The sequence below is a fragment of the Zingiber officinale genome, chromosome 9A, assembly GCF_018446385.1.
Source record: "Zingiber officinale cultivar Zhangliang chromosome 9A, Zo_v1.1, whole genome shotgun sequence".
Lineage (NCBI taxonomy): Eukaryota > Viridiplantae > Streptophyta > Magnoliopsida > Zingiberales > Zingiberaceae > Zingiber > Zingiber officinale.
In genome coordinates this window covers 115,347,741-115,371,956 of record NC_056002.1, presented here as the reverse complement: position 1 = coordinate 115,371,956, position 24,216 = coordinate 115,347,741, and the positions used below count along the sequence as shown (strand labels likewise).

The 24,216-nt window shown below is 36.4% G+C and overlaps 2 pseudogenes; both read right to left on the bottom strand.

The window, feature by feature from the left end:
- Window positions 1–2,105: 2,105 nt before the first annotated feature.
- Window positions 2,106–3,046, bottom strand: LOC122019493 (annotated as a pseudogene).
- A 548-nt stretch (window positions 3,047–3,594) lies between these two features.
- LOC122018901 lies at window positions 3,595–4,365 on the bottom strand (annotated as a pseudogene).
- Window positions 4,366–24,216: the final 19,851 nt, after the last annotated feature.

The following is a 24,216-nucleotide window of genomic DNA, read 5'->3' as shown; positions in this document are numbered from 1 at the left end:
TCGATCCCTGTCCATTACGCCAGAGATAACATTCGCCCACCGTCTGCGCTACGCCCTGGGGACAAAGTCCAGGTGCTCCTTGAGGTTTAGTGTTCCGTGCTCTCCTTTTAGAGTTAACATAAAATGATTTGATTAATTAAATGAAAATTATATTTATAATAGAAAACTTATAAATAAGTACAAGGATAAATTTATAATTATCCTATCTCCCCTTAACTTATCTCTCCATCTTTGATCATATAAAAAAATTAAAAAAAAAATAGAGAAAAATGTTGAAAAGTTTTTAGGCGTTCATGAATATAATTAATAGTAATTTAACATTTTTCAAATATAATTTTTAAAATATTCTAATTTTACTAATTAATTTTCTATTTTGACAAAAATAATTTAAAAAATATTTTTCTATTTCAAAAGAGTCCTTAAAAAGTCAAGCAAAAGTAGTTTGATAAAAAAATATAAAAAAAATATTTTTATTTTAACATAAATAAATTGTTTCATTATAGAATCCTATTTTTAGAAAAATAAATATTAAAATAGATTTGATCTAGAATTTTTTTCTATTTTTTCTAAGTATGTAAAACCGAATAAAAATGGTTAGAAAAAAAATCAATTGTTCAAAATTAGGGTTTTGACAATTTTAATATTAAAAATTAATTTTTATATAATTAATTTATAGAAAATTTATTATTAATAAAAATTCTGAAAAAAATTAATTTAACAAATAATTTGCTGTTCTATCATTATAAAAATTTTGAAGAAAAGTTTTTATGAAAAATATTTTTCTAAGGGAAGTAATTTCTACCTTAGTAAATTAATTAAATATAGAATTTAATTTAAACATGATTTTGGAACCCGATTTTACTATTATATTTATTAGGAAGCTCTGGTGGAATATAATTTATAGGGAATTTTTAATTTATCATATACCAATTGAGTTAGCTATAATTTCTAAAATTTGACTTTCATAAAACATTTGATTTTAAGTATGCATAGTCATTTTTCAAAGATTCTAATTGTTCTTTCAAATTTTTGTTTTCAAATTTTAATTTATCAAAATCTTTGGCATGCATTTGCTAAGGTCCATTTTTAACTTTATATATATTTTTCTAATTTGTACATATTTCTAGAAAGTATTTTAATAAATTCATATGATTTTTCAGGAGATAGAGAATGTGCCTCACTTACCTCATGATTTGACGCTCCTTCATAGCTACTTCCGTCCGTTGACACTCCCCCTTCGTCAATGCTTATTTCTGAGGTACTTTTTTCGTCCCTCTGATGGTTCGTCATTAGTGCTAGTCTGACATAGGCTTAAAAAAATAACGATTCATCCCACATAGCTTTTAATTAAGTTTCTCTACTTCGTTCGTCTTGGCCCTTTTTTTCTTTTTTCTCATTCTTCTTTAGTTTAGAGTAGTCATCCTTGGTGTGCCCTTCTTCCTGACAATTGTAACATTGAATCTTCTTTTTTTACTTCGAAGGTGTTTCTTTGCCAATGACTTGTGAAATTTTTTAGATTTAAGAAATTTACTAAAGTTTTTTATCATGAGGGCTACTTTATCTTCGTCGATGGAAGCTTCGGAGTTTCATTTGTCCATTTTTGTCGGAACCTCCACACTCTTTAACATGAGATTTTGAGTCTCGCGTGTCTACCATTTCACCATCAAGGCATCTTGAAAGTAAATCGTATTCCATGAATATGATATCTATCTAATGTGATATATAGAATATATAACAAAGGTGGACTGTTGGAGTATTTATATCGATCGGTCATGTCATATAGGTCCGGCTCATACATCAAATTGCTTTGATTTGAATTATTCGGAGTATACCTTTATATATATCAAAAAGATGTACAATCAAACCTATTTTTCCATTCAATAGAAGCTCCTGAAAGAAAAGAAGTGAATATGGTACATAGTATCTATTTACATATGCTCGAATGACCCATCCTCATAATAAGAATGTACATGACCCTATTTTGGTCTAGTCCGGTATAGAATAAACTTATAATCTGATGATCAAGTTGATTCCATGATTATAAGTTCATAACCCTAGCCCATTCTCATTTTTGGTGGAACAAATCTACTAATTTTTTATTCCAGTTAGTAAGAGGGATCTTGAACTAAGAAATAGACCTAGAAGCTAAAAGAGGGTATCCTAAGCAATTGCAAGAATTGAGTTCATTGATATTCTTAGTATAGCAGACACTATCACACATATAGGCATACTTAATTCGATGCAATTATTTGATCTTAAAGGAGATCTTTTATAATTTTGCATGTAAGGGGATATTTCTTGATTTCATCCTGTCATTAAAACTTAATTACTTTTAGATAATAATAGATGGAAACAATGCTCATAAGTAATCCTATTGAAACCAAGAAATATAGGCTTGCCTCTACATCGGAATAGATGGAGTTTTTCAAAAAAACTGCTAGTGGGCAAGATCCCTAAAATAAGAGACATAGGGCTGAAGAGAGAGCCAAAAAAGGATCTTTCATGTATAATCCTACATAATCTTGAATGTTATAAGTTCCGGTACATAGACTAAATAATACAATGCAAGCAAAAGTTCCTAGATTCATGGAAATATAGAACAACATATAAGTTATCATGCTTTCACATCCATCATTTAGTCTCCAACAATTATTCCAATAATTATATATCTGATTTGACCGATGGACAATTATGCAAGCATACGTTTCATGCTTGTTTGAGTAATAGCAATGAGATTCCCCAATATCAAGCTAAGAATTGCTAGGATTTCTAGAAGAAGATGATATTCGTTTGATGATAAATAAAAAGGAATATCGAAAATTCGCATGGCTAGAGTTGAAGCAGCTACTTTCGAAGTAATAGAAAAAAAAGCAATGACTGGAGTGGGAGAGTCAGAGTCGAAAATAGGATTCCTCACTTCTTTCTCTCATTCAAAATTGTGCATGAGACTTTCATCTCGCACGACTCCTAAGTGCTAAAAGAAAGAAGAACTAATCTTCTTTCTTTTTTGATTACCTTCCTTGCATATGTATAAGACCGAATCCATTTGATTTCTAAAAAGGATTACTAATCCTTAACTTTTCGAGGCATCCTTCATCAATGGTTGTGAATGACTAACTTTTACAATCCTTTCGACCTTGGTTTCGTAGGAGCAAGTCAGAAAAATTGAGACATAGAACCATCTGATTTGATTCATTCTCAATATCCCTGAGACGATCATCTTAGGGTGGTCCTTTTGTCAATAGATGCTCCTATTACACTCGTAGTCTCTGAAGGAGAAGAACCAACTATGTAGTATCTACAACGATAATTCAAGCATTGTATACGACATTAGTTTGATCCTTTATAAGAATTACCCATAATAACGAATTTACAAAATCGATCTATTTATCATAAAGAGATTTGTTGTTCCTGACTCGACTTTACTTTAATTGTTATTTAAACAAAAAGTTCACAATAAACTTTTGATAAAAGTTATGTATTGGTCTGAGTGGGGATAACATTTCTCTTTTGCATGTCTATGGAGTTTAAAAAAAAAATTCAAAACATCTCATAAATAGATATAGAGGTAGAAATTTGTTGAACGAACCGCACTCATTCATATACGTCAGGAGTCCATTGATGAAAAGGGGCTTGGAAAAGCTTGAACCCAATTCCTATAGTGATGGATATAAGCACAATTAAAATTTCTGAGGAGTTATACATTTGTGTATTGATAAGACCATTTACTATTTCTTGAAGCTCGATCTCCCCCAGATGAACCATATAGCCAAGAGAAACCATAAACCATAATAGAAGAGCTTGCTCGACCCATGAGTAAAATTTTTTGTAGTAGCCTCATTAGATCGTACATCTCTCTTGGTATATCTGGACAATAGGTAGGAACATAAACTGAAATATTCTGAAGCTACAAAGTTTTTAAATCATTAGCGCTACATAAAAATATTCCTCCTAGAGTAGCTGTTAATATTAATAACATAATCTCTGTTAAAGTTATTTCTGTACATTCAATGTACTCTACGGATAGAGAAATACATAAAGTTGAACATAAGAAAATAAGAAATTGAAAGATTTCATTGAAATTGTTCATTTGTAAATTTCTTGAAAAGCTAAGTATAGGTTATTCTCTCCATCGGAACAATAGGGTTATTATGCTTATTACTAAACTTATTGAATAGATGAAATAGAACTAAGGTCTATCCTTTTGATCAGAGGTTGAATCGATAATCAGAAGAAGAATTACGCCAAAAATTAGGATACATTCTGGGAAAATGAAACTTCCATGAAAGAGAAGCAAATGAAACACTTTCACAAAATTTTCATAGAATCGAGAATGAAGTTTTCATTATTTACATGGCAAATCATGAATTAGTAACTGCATCCAATTTTACAAAAAGTCTTAATTATTTTGAACTTTCTATTTTTGGAATGGGATATTTACGAAATCCCCATGAATAGGATCAAACCTTATTCCATGATATTTCCATAAGTTTCCTCTTTCTTATTCTTAAGCAAGCCCCCAAGAGGGCTTATTTGATCATGATTTATGTTTCATTTTTCTTTTCCTTTTTGTTTGTTTTGAAAAATATATCGTTCGATTCTTTTTCGATCGAGATGTATGGATCCATGTGTCTATATAGATCCTACTTGTGGATTAACAAAAATGTGCAAAAGCTCTATTTGCCTCTGCCATTCTATGAGTCTCCTCCTTTTTTGCGTATGATATCACCACTCCCTTTGGCAGCATCAACTAATTCAAAACTTAATTTGAAAGCCATATTTCAACCCTGGCATTTTTGGGATGCCCCTAATAACCAACGAATGACAAGTGCTTTTCCTCATGTAGATCCTATTTCAATAGCAACTTGATAAGTCGATTAGCTTACATGTCTTGCTTTTACTGCTATATCGGGAGTTACTCTATATATTGTTTGATGTAAAATAGATAGTGGATTTATTTCTATCTTTTGTCGAATCTTTTTCATGGCTTGATAGAAAATTTGATAAGCCAATCATTTTTTCTCGTGTTTCAGAATATGGTTAACCAACATGTTAACTAATCGATTAGGATAAATTATATCAGATTTTATAGTTTTTTCTATAATACCTCAACATAACATGGTGTGAAAGAGATTCAAGAATTAGTTATCATTTTATAAGGCTAAAAATGAATTATTTATGTTGGCTTTTTGACCCATTGTAGTGTGGATCTCGAAAGATATGAAAAATCTCCCTCCAAGTCATACATACGACTTTCATCAAATATGACTTTCCACAGAATTCTATATGTATCTATGAGATCGAGTATGGAATTCTATTTACTCACTTTAAATTGAGTATCAGTTTCTCTCTTTTTCCTACTAGGATTGGAAATCCTATATTTTACATATCCATACGATCTAATCCTTAGGTTTCTGAAATAGTGTAATGTAAAAAAGAAATATTTTGAATCATTTCTATTTGACTCAGACTTGTTATTAAAAAGTTGAGGTATTTTGAATTGTTTGTTGACACGGACAAAGTAAGGGAAACCTCTGAAATGATTTCAATATTGAATCTTGACATATAATAGTACTAAATCGAATCCCTTTAGAAAGATTTTTTTGTCTCATGGTAGCCTACTCCAGTCCTCTTACTAAACTTTCATTATTGGATTAGTCATACACTTCACATGTTTCTAGCAATTCACATAACATCATCAAATGATACAAGTCTTGAATAAGAATATACAACGCAGTAGAACGCTCTTGCTGATGACCCTTTACTCCAACAACATCTATGGTTCCTCGAACAATGTGGTATCTGACACTAATACTATAGAATATTCTTATAAATTATGGCCAATACCAGGTATATAAGCAGTGATTTCAAATCCATAAGTTAATTGTACTTTAGCAACTTTAAGTAAGGCATAGTTTGGTTTTTTAGGGGTGGTAGTGGAAAAGTTGACAGATAAGTCACCCTTATTGTAACTATAGAACTAGACATGAGGTTTTCACCTCATACAACTCCTCGTTCAATTCTTTCAAAATAATTGAATCCTTTTCTACGTTTGAGAATTTCCTCCCTTATTCCACACCATATCGAAGAGTATCTAAGACTAATTCAGTCACAGTTCATGTTCCAATTGAATATTTTCCATTTATGATCAAGGGAAATTGGAAGATTATTCTCTTTACCAAGCATATACGGATCAAATCATGATCTTAAAATCTTATAATAAGATAAGAACAATAAATCTTTCTCGATCAATCCTTTGCCCCTTATTTTTCGAGAATCAGAAAGATCTTTTTCAAGTTTGAATTTGTTCATTAGGAATATGGGCTTTTCTATCTTCTACTTTTTTTTTTGAATATCTACTTATTATTTTTGCTTTATTCTTAATTTCATTTTTATTTTCTTTATCTTTCTTTTCTTTTTATTCCCTTCCATCATTCTTAAAGTTCCCATAGATTTATTGATCCTATAGAATCTGACCCATTTTCTCATTTAACGAAGGGCACGAAAAAACATATTGATTGTTCAATCAAAAATTAAAAAAAAAAATACTATGTGAAATCTTCGATTTTTTCCACTTCCTCTATCTCTACCCCATAGCATAGGTACACTATTTGAATCAATAGAGAACCTTTTATTCTATACGATTCGATATTATTACATTCCAATTCCTTCCTGATACCTCCTAAGGAAAATCTTGAATTAGATCCAAAATTAACAGGTTAGTGTAAGCTTATCTTTGTGATTATGCACTCTTCAAATAGGAATTCATTTTCTGAAAGATCTTGACTTTTGTGCTTTAGTGAGTCATTCGAGATCCTTTCGATGACCTATGTTGTGTTGAAGGAATATCCATATAATCCGATTGATTGCGTAAGGCCCGCGGTAGCAATGAACTGGGGAAAGTATATAGAAAAGATAGTTTTTTCTATTATATTTAGTATTAGTTAGCAATACCGGTTCGATGAGTCCTTTCTTCCGTGATGAATTGTTGGCATCGGCCCTATATTTTGTCTTTGTGGACCGAGGGGGGGGGGGGGGGGGGGGGGGGTCAGTGGGAAGATGGTTGTACCATGAGAGAAGCAAAGAAGTCAACCTACTTCAAATATTTAACATGGATTCCGGCAATGCAATGGAGTTAGATCCTCGTGTCGATTCGAATGAATCAGTCTTTCCACCAAGGTAAATGTTTGCCTGCTTAGTAAGAGGATAGTAAGTTACAAATTCTGTCTAGATAGGACATGTATTTCTATTACTATAAAATCAATATTTCTATAACTATGAAATTAATAAATAAAAATGAAGTAGTTAATGGTGGGGTTACCTTTATCTTTTTTTCTTGTATGTATTCCTATGAAAAGGAATTTCTCCATTTTCATTTTCGAGGTCTCAAAAAAGGGTGTGGAAACATATGAAAACTCTTGAATGGGAATTGAAAGGAATGTATCGCCAGTTCCTTCAAAAATGGTAAGATCTTTGGCGCAAGAAAAAGGGATGATCCATATCACCTTGATTTGTTGACTTGGTTCTGCTTCCTCTATTTTTTTTAACAATATTGAGTCAGGTTCTTCTCCTACCAGTATCAAATAGAACATGTTTAAAAAAAATCTTCTTCATGTAAAACCTGCTCGATTTAAATTGGGAAAATCGTACGATGAACCATGTGTTATGGCTCAAATCTGTAGTCAATCCTATTTTCGATAGGAGAAGTTGACAATTGAATTCAATTTTTCCCATTATTTTACTATCTATAATAATAATAGTGCGAAAAGAAGACCCGTGTTCTGGAATAGTGGCGTTGAGTTTCTTGATCCATTGCCTTAGAATTAGTTAATTCCATTTCTCGATGGGACGGGGAAGAGAGATAACTCAGAGGTAGAGTGTCAACTTGACATGGTGGAAGTCATCAGTTCGAGTCTGGTTATCCCTAAACCCAATGTAAGTTTTTCTATTTTAACTTGCTCCCGTGCCATAATCGAATGAGAATGCATAAGAGGCTTGTGGGATTGACGTGATAGGGTAGGGATGACTATATTGCTGGGAGCGAACTGCAGGCTAATATAAAGTGCATGGATACAAGTTATGCCTTAGAATGACAAAGAATTCTAAATCCGCTTTATTTATGAATAAGGAAGTAGTAAGTAATGTAACTATAAATCTCATAGAGAGTTCGATCCTGGCTCAGGATGAATACTGGCGGCATGCTTAACACAAGCAAATCGGACTGGAAGTGGTGTTTCTAGTGGCGAATGGGTGAGTAACATGTAAGAACCTGTCGTCAGGAGGGGAATAACAACTGAAAACGGTTGCTAATACTCCATAGGCTGAGAAGAAAAAGGAGAAATCCATCCGGGGAGGGGCTCGTGTCTTATTAGCTAGTTAGTGAGGCAATAGCTTACCAAGGCAATGATCAATAGCTAGTTTGAGTGGATGATTAGCCGCACTAGAACTAAGACACACGACCCAGACTCCTATGAAATATTCAAGTCACTACGTATCTCAGATACTCATATATACTGATTAACCTGCCACAATATATGCTGATTAACCTGATTCTTCGTTAGCTATTTATTTTTTCTATTTTTTTAAATTTCTATTTTTCAAAAAAATATTTTGTGGAAAAAGTCTTATTGATCGGATCAATACTCAGCCCAATCCATCTATTTTATCGAGTAATCAAGCAAAACTTACCATGTTTTTTTATATAGATTATTAAATAATTTATTAAAATTAGTTTAAAAAAAAATGAGATTAGATGTGTAAAATAATCAGATTGTTACTTTAATATCTATTTTGCTCGATTTAGCTCTAAGATTAGATATGCAATATATAGCAAAAAAAATACTAGTTACCATAAATCTTTCCTAATTCTTCTCCAATTATCTCCACAATATTGCCATAATTACTCTGCCAAATATAATCTTTTAACGGATTATCCTACTTCATAGACTTTTTTGAATTCTCTCTTAATTTCCCCCTCCCCGATCTCTATATAATACGTCCATAACCCTTATTCTCCCTCCATTCATCGATCAATTCCTCTCCATCCGAATCCATGGCGGCGGCGACGGCGGAGAAATCCATTTGCAGCAGGGCTGACTGCGGCACCCACGACTGCATCGGCATCCGTTCCGTCTGCAGCGACTGCCTGCGACCGTACATGGGCCCTCCGTTGCCGTCTTTCGACGAAAGGCTCAAGCGCTTCGCCGCCTTCGCGGCGGAGGCTCGTCGTTGCTCCTCTCCGTCGCTGTCTTTCTCCTCCTCCTCGTCCACGGTGACAGCCGAAAGGAAGGAAGAGGGGGAGGAAGTGGATGGGCCACGCCGGTTAGCAACTTTTGGCGACGGCCGGACGTTCAGGGACTGCTCCATGGCGCCGCACCTCCGCTGTCGGTGACGCCCGGCAAAGCACCACCCGTGAAGGTTTGAAGGCGGAGGAGGCCATGTGATGTGCTCTGTTTTGGAGATTTTAGAGTTCTGTGTTTTTTTTTTTTTTGAATATGATGGATGTTGAACGTTAAAACTTTTATAAAATGACAATTATGGATGAATCGGATCATATTGGGATTAGTATATGTAATTTTTAATTTGGGATGCAAAAGATGATTTTATCCACCTTAAACGGTTTAATCTACCCTAAGAGAGATTATTCCGCGGTAATCAATTTTACGATTCTTGCCAAAAAAAAAGGAATTCTACTTCTTAAAAATCATCCTAGGGGCATTTTTGATTTGAACAGTCTCAGAGTCAATTGTCATTGCCTTAAGGCTCCAATTTAGAAATGCAAACGAAGTTTGCGAGCTTTTTGATAAAAGTTTAAACAATTCGAATCAAAATCAAATCAAAATTATTTATATTTTTACCTTCCAATCGAATATCATATTCAAATTTAAATATCAATATTTTCTATTAAAATCAAACTTTTATGAAATATAAAAATTAAATTTAACTGGCAATTTAGTTAGTTAGTCCCTAAATTTAATTGGTATCCTAACTATCGTTAGGCAAATCTTAGGGTTGTTTTACGTTGGATTAACGCTTATCAAGTGTTCTAAGATTCTGCGCCTGACAAGCAATAAATCGATACTAAATTTGGTAAGTCCAAGTAAATGATCCTTGAGGGTTACCGTTCCGTGCTCTCCTCCCAAGCCGACCCATTCCATTATAAAAACCCTAGAAGTGATCTCCCCTTTCCCTGCAGTCGTCGATTGCTCGCATCTGGTGTAAGCTTCGGAGATCGAACTCTCGCTCGGTTGCGATCGGTATCCTCCTCTTCTTTCTTTGCTTGCTTTTGATCTGCATTGTAAGTTTTGCGCTATATAATTTTTGTTTGGAGTACTGATTTGAAGATGGTTGTTTTGTATTTTTGGAAACAGCAATGGCGAAGCGTCCCTTCAAGCTCGAACATCCTTTTGCTTTGTGCTCATTGTCTCTCCTCAATGAACGAAAATAAGTTGTTTTTTTTTTTGGGTTTCTCGAAGGAAATTCATTTGTGTGTGCGTAAATTTTCTTATAGATCTCATTTTATGTACTATACTTTGTGATCTCATTTTATTCGGAGAGTCGGATACAAAAGTACAACCTGGCCTTCCGTAAGGAACTCTAGACAATCATAGAACTTAATGGATCATACCTAATATGTTCAATGGTTAGGGGTTGATATGCTGTTGTAGAAGTAAAAGTTCATATCGGATACCTTAGGAATGCCTACTTGCACAAGCCAATTTTGAGGATAAGAATTAAGAAAGTTTAAGTGTTTGCTAGTATGAAAGTGAAATCAAAACCCTAAGATCATTCTCGCTGTTTGTCTTTCTTCTGACTACTTACTTTGATCATATTCTAACTTACTTTTGTGATCTCTCTAGATTCCCTCTCTCTCTTACCCTCTCACTTTTCTTTAACATTTAGATTCTGATTTGCGATCGTGACAACAGACCCTTTTGATTTGATCCAGACTGTTAAGTTTGATTGGTAAATTAATACCCGATCCTCAGTCCCCGTGGCTTGGATCTTATTATTACTTGACGACACTTCCGTGCACTTGTGGATTTGCCACCACGTCAATTTCCTTTAAGATCAAACAATTCTATCGAATTGATTATGACTGTATGTGTGATAGCATCTACTATACAAGGAATATTAAAGAACCCAATTCTTGCAATTACTCAGGATACCCTCTTTTAGCTTTTAGATTTATTTCTTAGTTCAAGATCCCTTTTACTAACTGAAATAAAAGAATTAGTAAATATGTTTTGACCAAAATGGAAATGGGCAGAGGTTATGAATTTATAATCCTGGAATCAGCTTGATCATTAGATTATAAGTCCATTCCATACCAGATCAAACCGAAATAGGATTATGTATATTATTATTATTATTATTATGAGGATGAGTCATTCGAGCGTATGTAAATAAATACTATATACCATATTTGTAGGATAGTAGAGCGCTAGAGGGGGGATGAATAGCGCTCGTGGCTAATTCGTTTGTTTCGTAAAACTCAAAGTAAGTATGCAGCGGAAATAAAGAAAGAACCAAAAGCAATCGCTAACACAATTTCTTTTACTTGGTTTGGAACATGTGGCGACTCCTATTCCAAGGCCCGTGATCGTTGATCGCTTTCAGTGGACAATCACTATAAGTTCGGAAAGCTTTACAAAGAAATAATACAAGTACGAAACTTTACAAATATGAATTACAACTTGTTACCGATGACTTGGTGAAATCAATCTTCTGGCTTTGATTGTCGTCGGAGTAGCATTTAGATATTTCGGAGTGCGCGCAGTTGTTTGTTCTTGATCTCAGAATTGTTGTCTAAACACCTGGTTGAGCCCACTTTTTATAGCCGAGCTTGATCTGATCCAGATCCACTGATCTCGGGATCAGTGTTTGACTCGTCACTAATCGGTTGACCGATCCCCTAGTTCGGTCGACCGATCCTGTCTGGATCAGCCCCGCTTCCCGTCCAGATTCTGTCACTTCAGATAAGCCTTCATTCGATCGACCGATCCCATTGTTCGATCAATCGATCAGCCGATGATCTCTGCTCTGATCAACCCGGCCTGATCCAGTCGTCGCTTATCCTTGGTTCGGTCGACTAATCCCGAGATTCGGTCGACTGATCCAAACATTCGGTCGACCAGTCCTAGTCGATTCTAACCTTGCACAAAGTGTTAATCTCCTGCAAAACAGAGTTAGCACATAGCAGATAATATGTAAATAAAAATTTTGACAGCCTTCGGATTGTCCGGTTCTGATTTCGAATTTCCTCCGGAAATTCTAGGTCGAACCGACGTCTACTGTTCCCTCTCTAGGGAATGCGTCATCACCTACTCCTCTCAGAAGAGATTACCTGTTGCCAGATCGGTCCTCTAAATCGACTGGACTTTCCGCCTAGGATTACCACCCCCTAGGATCTAGGGTTACCACCCCCTAAGGTATTTCTCAGCCCAGGGTTACCGCCTCCTAGGACCTAGGGTTATCATCCCTGAGGGTTTTCCTCAGCCTAGGGTTACTACCCCTAGGACCTAGGGTTACCATCCCCTAGGGTTTTCCACCTGCCTATAATCCACTAGGACTTTTACTTAAGATAACTTAAGACTTTCCTACAAGCTCAATGAACATTGTTAGATAACAAGACAACTTAACTTTGGATCCTTTGACATAATCAAAACACAGGTTCGATCGTCGGATGCTTCCCGCACCAACAAGATTCACATCTTTTCTTTTGGAGGCTCCTATTGAATCAAGAAATAGGTTTGATTGTACATCTTTTAGATATATACATTGAATAATTCCAATCGAAGCAATTTGATGTTTGACCCGGGCCTATATGAAATGACCGATTGAAAGCAATACTCCAACACTCCACCTTTGTCCTATATTCCATATATATCACATTAGATAGATATCATATTCACGGAATACGATTCACTTTAAGATGCCTTGATGCTGAAATGGTAGACACGTGAGACTCAAAATCTCATGCTAAAGAGCGTGGAGATTCGAGTCCTCTTCAAAGCATAATATTGAGAATGCTCATTTAATGAGACATTCAATACAGGATTCAGATCTAATCAATATTGATATACTGATTTGTTGATATGAAGTATTCCGGCATTCCCCATGATTTGAGTCCAAGCTATTGGAATAGGTTCGGCGGGGATCATGAAATTTTGGCAATTTTCTTCATCTAATGAATGAGGAGCCCGTTTAGAAATCATCCGTCCGACACCCACCCCCGAGTATATGATTCAAGATGAATCACACAAAGGTAGATTGATAAAAATCACTGGTAAAATACCTACCACTACCCATAACCCAACAGATAAAGTGCATTACATAGTCCATTTTAGGGATTGACGACATACCCATCTAGTGACTTTGGCACTGGACGTTTCCAAAATGGATTAGGGTGGGCGAATTAGAGAATAGACAAATGTCTGTTGGCATTCCAGCCTTCCTTCTCCTTTCAGGGCTATCTGAAAGAGAATCCAGTACCTCTTGGTCATGAATATTTGAAATAGGATGAACTAGCCTCCATAGATATGTTTGCTTCAGAACAAAATAATTAGAATTAGGCTCGATCAACTTGTTGAGGATCTTAGTCGTGTGTGGGGGAGGGTGTATAAACGATCACCCTTTTTGTTGTCTTCCTATAATTTTTTAGTTGAATAGCGGAATAATGAAAACACAAAGTAAGAAGACAAACCTTTAACATGGTTCAGAGATAAAGCTCTTACTTCATAGTTGTCCATGAGGTGGACGATCCTTATCCGTCGGTGGATAATTCCTCGACAAACTCCGACTAGCTTAATCCTCTTTGTCGGTGGAGAAACCTCACCACAACTCAATCAAGAACACGAGGATCACAATGAGAATTTGGAGACTAATTAGGGGTTAACTACCTCAAATTTCATCACCCAAACCATCCACCCAGAGCTCCATTATATAGAGGTTTGGGGAAAACAACTGGCTACCAGTCGCCTGATGCTACCATTGGACACAGTCAACGGCGCTCCACAAAATTTGCTATTCTATTCAACTGCTCTTTACCAGTCGGCTGGTAACATTACCAGTGGATTATCTTCATAGCCATCAGGAACAGAAACATTCTGTGCCTGCCCCAGTCGATTGGTGATCTTGCCAGTTGACTAGTAAACTCGAATACAATCACTCAGTACTTATCCTTGTCCGCACAACCTCGACCTTGCCTTCTAGCCTATTTCATCAGCCTCGCATCCCTTGGATACTTTCCTATTCTTCATGTCTTGCCTTCAAGAGCTTCTTTCGCCTTGTCCTTTGTTATCGGGTCTTCCTTTGTTAAGAGGTCATGCCTCCAGGACTTCATCGCCAAGAGCCATGTTCCGAGACTTCATCCTTGCCAAGTCACACTTGGACGTATGTTGCCAAGACTACACACTTGGACTTACACCGCTAAGAGTCATGCTTCAGGAATTCATCCTTGCCAATTCACACTTGGACTTACGTTACCAAGGCTACACATTTGGGCTTACACCACCAAGGCTCCACTTAGCCTCTAATTTTCTTGCTATCTCTGCCTCAGCCCTCAACGATTCCTGAGCTTCCTGGAGTTACTTTTTTAGCTCGCTCTGTTGGTCAATTTTAGTCTGAGCTTCCTGGGATGACAAGACAGGGGTCGGAACATATTCCACTTCTGATAGTCTCCCCTTCAAGGCCTCGTTCTCTCGGGCTAGGTGGCCAAGGATTGGGCTATGTTCATCCTGACTCCCTAAAGCTACATTCAAATCAATATCAGAAGTGTGCTGGATAAGAAAGGATTGACTAGCAAACACTTACCATGGTTAAATCAGGGCAAACCCATCGACCCTCTCCGCTATCGTATATTCTTCCGATGTGGCCATGGCAAGCTCACAGGCCTCTATTAACGGTCCCTTCAGTAATATTTGTCCGTAGGTTGGAAGTGGATCAGAGTGAGACATTACCACTTGAGCGGAGGGTATGCCATAAACAGCTAAAAATTGATATCGGCCTTTCAGGTTGGTGGATGAAACCTCCATAGGAGCAATTGGAAGGGAGTAGAATGGATGTGGAGTATGAATGGCTAGAGAATTGTTGGGATGGGAGGTGGCTTATTTGGCTGGGGAATTACGTGGATGAGAGGTAGCTTCCTCTTGAGCCGGGCTGCTAATAGGTAGAGCAGAATGTGCCACTCGGAAGATGGAGATAGAGTTCCTTCTCGAATGGGTGTGAGATGGGGGGATGTTATAATAATCGGGGGTGCCTGTCCAGCAGGAAGTTGTGTAGTAGGGGCAAGTTGACACCTCTTGCGTCTCCTCTTCAAGGGCACTTCGGATTCTGAAGAGTGGGAGTCTTTTGGCATTGGAAGAGTGTTAGAAGGCAACTCCTCTTTCTCATTAGGCGTCACACTGATGTCACCTGCTCGGCTGTTGGATGCTTCCCTAGAAGGACCGACCAGTTGTTGTTTTCGCTCAGCCAAAAGTATTTTCTCTTGCCGATCCATTGCGTCTTCCTCCAATTGCAGAGCCTCGAAAATCATAGCCATAAGAAATGTCTCCACCACACTAGATAAAAAGAACCTCAGTTAGTGATAATATGAGGACTAAGTTATCAATTTTTACCGAAAGAACAAGGAAGCATCACTCGGACTAGGGGTCAGTTCGAATAGGTAAGGCAGGCCTTCATGCAACAATTTTGGAGCCCTGAATTGTACGTCGGTTAGCTTCTTAGAGGTAAAAATAATGGCCAGATCACCATTTGTAGTTTCTAAGGTCAGGAATAGGAGGAATGTTTGATCGCTATTCAGACGGCCAAGAAACAGACTCAGGCATTTGAATGAAAAAGAAATGGGATTTTCAACCCTTATTTGAGGAAGGCAGATCCTTAAAGAAGACTGCCTTGGGGTGAGGCTGGAACAAGAAGACCCCCGACTCTGATTTCTTAGGATAAGAAAAATAGTGGAAGCTACAGGGGGTCAAAGGAATACCATACAAACAGAACAAAATGTACATTCCGCAGATAGTGTGGAAAGCATTAGGTGCAAGTTGCTGGAGTTGAAGGTTAAAATAGCCACTTATCTCAGACAGAAAATGAGGAAGTGGAAAGCGTAAAGCGTAAACTCGCTAGAAGATAATTCTTGAAGAAGGTGATGTAGACAGGAGGAGGACGATGGGGACAATCTTGGGAGGTCGGAATGTGAATGCGATAGCTTTTAAGTATTTCTAGAGCTAGATAAAGCATCTCCAAGTCAGTTTTTAGGTATTTCTAGAGCTAGATAAAACATCTCCAAGTCACAGTTATCAAAATTAGAATCAGTAAAGGTGTACCAAGGAGCAAAGGTTTCTTGGGCCATGGACGGATGAGGAAAAAGGAAGGAAGAGTGGAGAAATAACTTACTAATGCAAGTAGTAAAAGAGGGAATGTTGTTGGTAGAAATCTCCGAAGGAGATGGTTGTAGAAGTCAAAGCACAGATGGTTTATCTCGGAGACGATTAGAGTTTTTTAAATGTAAGTCATAAGAGATTTTTCAATCTCAACCATTCGATCAAAACGACTTGATCATTGGTAACCGTTGGATCGAAAGAGAAGGGAGGGTAGTTGATTTGTATGAAAAGACATACGTCAATTGTCGTTTCAGAGAATGAGATAATGAGACATCTAGCGCTTGCTCATAAATGGACATTTTTGATGGATAAGACAACTAAATTATTATGCTGAAAAACTCTCTCCCGTGTATCATAGGTGCATTACTTGGCATATGAAGTGTCTGACATGTGTCTTTCCTAGAAAGATAAAACTGACTATAACATTGATGGACTTGCAAAAGCAGAGTCAGCCGATCAGATCACTAAATCGGGCGATCGGGTAAAACTAAGGTTTGGGTCTAGTCAGTCAGCCACAAACCTCCTTCAACTAGACTTAGGAGGGAGGCTAGTGATGTGGTATGTTATGAGCAGACCAAGAGGTGATATGGAAGTCAAAGTCAAGGTGAGGTGCTGGTCAAAGTCAGGGTGAGATAACAGTCAGAATCAGAGTATAGATAACTGAACGAGCTATTTTCACCAAGGCTCAGCTCCTCACTTGGCACTATGACCTTTAATAGTATATAGCCGGTTAGCCTAGGAGTCGGTCGAGCTTAAGGTATGCCCCTCAATATACGGTCGGGTGGCCCCAAGGGCTGGTTAGACAGGGAGGATTTATCACTTTGCACATTGATAAGATTAACAGAATAAACCTGAACAACCCTAACACCAGCCAAGCATACGAGGCTTGGCTCCCTATCCTTCATAAGTATTCTCCCAGCATACAACAAAGGTAGTCTTCTTGCACATAGCAAAGGCAGTCTCCTGGTATACAACCGGCCGGGATAATATCCAATGGGACTTGCAGAACCAAGGCACTCGGTATATAGTTGGTCGGCCCTACAATATACTTTGCAACATATAGCCGGTCGGCCCAACAGCTAGTCGGACCTCTAGGGCTCAGTTCCCTATTTCTCATGTGTCAATCTTCCCACATATAGTATGTCGGGTAAAGCGCTGGCTAGATTGCCTTCGGAGGATAATATTGTCAGGGAATCATAACAAATATATCATAGAATAATAACTATTTACCAAGAAATATTCAAATATTTTGACACATACCTACAACGAAATCTTCTTATGAAGGTGACCATATAACTTTTATCATTATTGCGGAAGTTATAGACGATTATTCATATATGTAACAGAAGATTACTCGGAGGATGGTTGTACAGATTCCAAATTCTACACAGTCCATTACCCGACTTCTTCTGACAACAAATATTCCTTATCACCTCATTATTACGGAAGTTATGAAGTGGTGATATAAAAAGGAGGTCTTCTCCGTTGGCGAGATATGCTCACATTTTTACATATGCATCTTCTGTTTATCTTCTCCATCTTTATTCGGCTATCGTATTGACTTGAGTGTCAGAGTACTTGCGTCGAGGACCCCTCCCTGGTTTTCACTCTAATGTTCGCTTTGCATTCTCTTTGATTGCATTCTCTTTGATGTGTGCAGAGAAGGAGGTGACCGGAGTCCTTTTCCATCTAGTTTGAAGTCTTCTTTCATTCAACAACAGAACTATGTATTCAGTGTTTTAAATTATATGAAACTTTAGTTTCACTTTTATAGAGATGCTACTCTAATTTAATGAATCCAGAAGTCAATAAACTAAATTTTTCTTTCTCTTTCATTTCCTCCCATTTCAACAGTCTAATTCCTTATTAAAACCTACACGCTCATTGTTGATTGATGTCCTTAAATTGCTACCACGTTGAGATTGCTGAAATTGAAATTGGTTCATGATCTACAGATGCACTTTATAAATTGCAACAAGCTAAAAACAAAACAAGGCTTTTCCTTAGCTTTAATACTCGAATTATTCATTTATCCTATCTAATCACACTAGGGCCACTGCTTGCCACTATCGGTTATAGAGGATGGAGAGCATCTTCTTGAGCTCGATGGTGTTGTCTGTGGTGTTGCTCATCATCTGGGCAGCCAGTTCGTTGGCCAGTGAAGAACTCTTTCAGCGCTGGGGGATCTAGCTGTTGAGGTACAGCGGTAGCAACTAGCTGCTAACGCGTCGAGTATCTGCATCCAAGCCTTCAATTAAAGTGGAAATGTGTCGGATTTGGATCGAATTCTATATTCCTCATCTCCCTCCCACTAGATTTTCAACTTTTATCTCCGTATTCATCTTTTCTCCATCGGATTTTCAATTTTAATCTTCATACCTGAATATCGTATATGCTACCTAATAATGTTCTTCAATCAAATCAAAATAGAAAACGAAAGAGGCTGCTGATTGAGATGGAGAATAGAAAATGAAAAGTAAGGATTCGTAAAAAGTAGAAGGTGAAGATCAGATTTATTTTTATCTTTTTTATTTCTTTTTAATTGATTATGAAAGAAAAATAATAATTAGTTATTTAATTAATATATATAATTTAATTAGATATTCAAGTTAATAGAATGGAATTTCGCACTCAAATTCTCGTCCATACATGATTATCCTGATTCTCCATTCGATATTTATTTTTTTATTTTTTAAATTTCTATTTTTCAAAAATTTATTTTGTGGAATCAATACTCAGCCCAGTCCACCTATTTTATCGAGTAATCAAGTACAGCGTAACATGTTTTTTTATATAGATTATTAAATAATTAAATTAGCTTTTTTGAATTCTCTCTTAATTTCCCCCTCCCCGATCTCTAGCTATATAATACGTCCATAACCCTTATTCTCCCTCCATTCATCGATCAATTCCTCTCCATCCGAATCCATGGCGACGGCGACGGCGGAGAAATCCATTTGCAGCAGGGCCGACTGCGGCACCCACGACTGCATCGGCATCCGTTCCGTCTGCGCCGACTGCCTGCGACCGTACATGGGCCCTCAGTTACCGTCGTTCGACGAAAGGCTCAAGCGCTTCGCCGCCTTCACGGCGGAGGCTCGTCGTTGCTCCTCTCCGTCGATGTCTTTCTCCTCGTCGTCCACGGTGACAGCCGAAAGGAAGGAAGAGGGGGAGGAAGTGGATGGGCCACGCCGGTTGGCGGCTTTTGGCGACGGCCGGCCGTTCAGGGACTGCTCCATGGCGCCACACCTCCGCTGTCGGTGACGCCCGGCAAAGCCGCACCACCCGCGAAGGTTTGAAGGCGGAGGAGGCCATCTGATGTGCTCTGTTTTGGAGATTTTAGAGTTCTTTGTTTTTTTTTTTTTTTTTTGAATATGATGTTGAACGTTAAAACTTTTATAAAATGACAATTATGGATGAATCGGATCATATTGGGATTAGTATATGCAATTTTTAATATGGGATGTACAAGATGATTTCGTCCGCCTTAAACGATTTCTACGACAAATTATTCCACGGCAATCGAACCGTGTCAGGGAAGCAATTCTACCACCTCAAAATCATCCTAGGGCATTTTTAATTTCAAATTCTAATATCAATATTTTCTATTAAAATCAAACTTTTATGAAATAAAAAAAAAAAATCAAATTTAACAGACAATTTAGATTAATGCGTATTAGTTATCGTTCAGATGTCCCTCGAGGGTTACCGTTCAACAATAAACGTTAATTAGTATTCGATGATTGTGTGCCAGATTAGTAATAAATCGATATCAAATTTGGTAAGTCCATGTGTCAGAGGTGTGTTTGATTTATAAAACCTTACAAAAGAGTCATGCAACTCAAAATTAGAAAATCTTGAAAAACTAAGGGTGCGTTTGGTTTGTACCGTTTTCATTTTCATTTTCTGGAAAACGCGCATTTTCTAAAAAACAGAAAACGACTTTTTGTCATTCTCTGTTTTTCTAGAAAACGATAGCCAATTTTTTAGAAACGTGCGCGAAAAACGCAAACCAAATACCGTTTTTCAGAAAACGCGCGTTTTTCAGAAAATAAAAATAAAAAACGCGCGTACCAAACGCTCCCTAAAATTTTTCTTGATTCCAAGATTAATAATTTTTTTTTACTCAAAATATCTTTGCATAAGAAAAATAATGTGATAAAATAAAACATAAAGAAAAAATTGAAAAATATAAAAAATAAAATAAAAAAACTTAAAAAAAGAAGTAAAAAATAAAAAAAATAGAAACAACGTTAAAAATATAAAAACCTAAAAACTAGAAGAAACCTATAAACAATGTAAAAAATTTTTAAAAAATATTAAAAAAAAATAGAAAACACATAAAAATTATAAAAAACATAAAAAAATAAAATATAGAAAAAATGTAAAAAAATAAAAAACTTAAAAAAATTAAAAAAATGTAAAATTATAAAAAAATAAAAAATTGTAAAAAAATAAAAAACTTTAAAAAATAACAAAAAAAATAAAAATAAAAATATGAAAAAAATTAAAAAATGTAAAAAAGGGAAAAAAAAGATAAAAACACATAAAAAGAAAGAAAAAGTAAAAAAACATAGAGTTTAAATATTATTGTTATTATATATGATTGATTTTGTAACTGAGGGTAATATAGTAAAATATTAAATTAAGTTATTTATTAAAATCTTCAAATAAATAAATTTTTGTTGCATTATCTTTGCCCCAGGTCATACCATAGACACATGACATCTCTAACATAATAGTCAGGGGTCGATTCTCAAAAACTTACAACTTTTGGATCAAATCATCATGTGAAGAGTCCCTTCAAGCTCGAACACCCCTTTGGTTTGTGCTCAGTGTCTCTCCTCAATGAACGAACAATAAGTTGTTTTTGGATTTCTCGAAGGAAATTCGTTTGTGCGTGTGTAAATTTTCTTATTGATCTCATTTTATGTATAATACTTTGTGATCACGATTTGTTCGGTTCATTTTCCAAGAGGGAACTGAATCACAAAAGGGCAACGAATTGTACAAAGTCAATTCTTTCATATGCATTCTCCCATGCATGGGTAAATGGAGTTGATTATTAGGGAGTAATTTATACGTGATGAAAAAATATATATATTTTTTATTTTATTTTTATAATATGTTTGATTGTGATTCGGATCTATTGTTTTAACATGATCTCAATACTAAAAGTATAAAATTTATATCTCATGAGGTTTTAGGAATGAATTAAAAGGAGAACCTGACTCTCTAACCCGTAAATAATTGAGACGCAGAGAGTCGGATACAAAAGTACAACCTGACTTTCCGCGAGGAACTCTAGACAATCATAGAACTTAATGGATCATACTTAATATGTTTAAAGGTTAAGGATGGTACGCCATTGTAGAAGTAAAAGTTCACATCGAATATCTTAGGATTGCCTACTTGCACGAGCCAATATTGAGGATAAGAATTAAGAAAGATCAAGTGTTTGCTAGCATGAAAGTGAAATCAAAACCCTAGGATTATTCTCGTTGTCTGTCTTTCTTCTGACTACTTACTTTGATCACATTCTAGCTTATTTTTGCGATCTCTCTGGATTCCCTCTCTCTCTTACCCTCTCACTTTTCTTTCACATTTATATTCTGATTTGCGATTGTGACAACATATACTTTGATTTAGTCTAAACTATTAAGTTTGATGGGTAAGTTAGTACTCGATCCCCAGTCCCTGTGGATTCGATCTTATTATTACTTGATGACACTTCTGTACACTTGAGAATTTGCCACCACGTCAATTTCCTTAAAGATCAAACAATTCTAACGAATTGATTATGACTATATATGTGATAGCATCTACTATACCAAGAATATTAAAGAACTCAATTCTTGCAATTACTCAAGATACTCTCTTTTAGCTTCTATGTTTATTTCTTAGTTTAAGATCCCTCTTACTAACTGGAATAAAAGAATTAGTAAATATGTTTTGACCAAAATGGGAATGGGCACGACTTATGAATTTATAATCATGGAATCGACTCAATCATCAGATTATAAGTCTATTCCATACTAGACCAAACCGAAATAGGGTTATGTACATTATTATTATGAGGATGGTCATTCAAGCGTATGTAAATAAATACTATGTACCATATTTACTTCTTTTCTTTTGGGAGCTTCTATTGAATCGAGCAAACCATGATTATACATCTTTTGTATATATATATATATATATATATATATATATATATAAGGTATACTTCGAATAATTCAAATCAAAGCAATTTGATGTCTGACCTGGGCCTATATGACATGGCCGATTGAAAGACATACTCCAGCACTCCACCTTTGTTATATATTCCATATATATCACATTAGATAGATATCATATTAATGGAATACGATTCACTTTAAGATGCCTTGATGCTGAAATGGTAGACACATGAGACTCTAAATCTCGTGCTAAAGAGTGTGGAGGTTCGAGTCATCTTCAAGGCATAGTATTGAGAATACTCATTCAATGAAAAATTCAATAACATATTCGGATCTAATCAATATTGATATACAGATTTGTTGATCTGAAGTATTCCGGCATTCCCCACGATTCGAGTCCAAGCTATTGGAATAGGTTCGGTGGGGGATCATGAAATTTTGACGATTTTCTCCATCTAATAAATGAGGAGTCTGTTTTGAAATCATTCGCCCGACATCCACCCACCCCAATATAAGATTCAAGATGAATCATACAAGGGTAGATTGATAAAAACCTCTGGTAAAATACCCACCACTAACCATAATCCAACAGATAAAGTACATTACATAGTCCGTTTTAGGGATTGACAACTTACCCATTTAGTGACTTTGGCACTGGACGTTCCCAAAATGGATTGATGCGGGTGAATTAGAGAATAGACAAACATCTGTTGGTATTCCAACCTTCCTTCTCCTTTCAGGGCTATCTGAAAGAGAATCCAATATCTCTTGGTCATGAATATTTGAAATAGGACGAATTGGCCTCTATGGATATCTTTGCTTCAGAACAAAATAATTAGAATTAGGCTCGATCAACTTGTTGAGGATATTGGCCCCACTAGGGTGGTGGGGGGGGGGGGGTGAATAAACGATCACTCTCATTGTTGTTTTCCTACAATTTATTAGTTGAGTAGCGGAATAATGAAAGCACAAAGTAAGAAGACAAACCTAACACATTCGTTTAACGTGGTTCAAAGATAAAGCTCCTACTTCACGGTTGTCCATAAAGTGGATGATCCCTGTTCGTCGATGGATAATTCCTCAGCAAACTCCAGCTAGCTCAATCCTCTTTATCGGAGGAGAAACCTCACCACAACTCAATCAAGAACATGAGGATCACAATGAGAGCTTGGAGACTCTAATTAGTGATTAACTACCTCTAATTTCATCACCCAAATGAGCCACCTCAAGCTCCATTATATAGAGGTTTGGGGAAAACAACCGGCTACCAGTCGCTTGATGCTAACATTGGACACAGTCAACGACACTCCACAGAATTCGTTATTTTATTTAACGGCTCTTTACCAGTAGACTGGGAACATTACCAGTCTATTGTCTTCATAGTCGTCAGGCACAGAAACATTCTGTGTCTGCCCCAGTCTACTGGTGATCTTGCCAGTTGAGTGGTAAACCCGAGTACAATCACTCAGCACTTGTCCTTATCCGCACAACCTTGACCTTGCCTTCTAGCATCTTCCATAAGCCTTGCGTCCCTTTGATACTTTCTTATCCTTCATGTCTTACCTTCAAGAGCTTCCTTCGCCTTGCCCTTTGTTGTCAGGTTTTCCTTTGTCAAGAGGTCGTGTCTTCGGGACTTCACCACCAAGAGCCATGTTCTG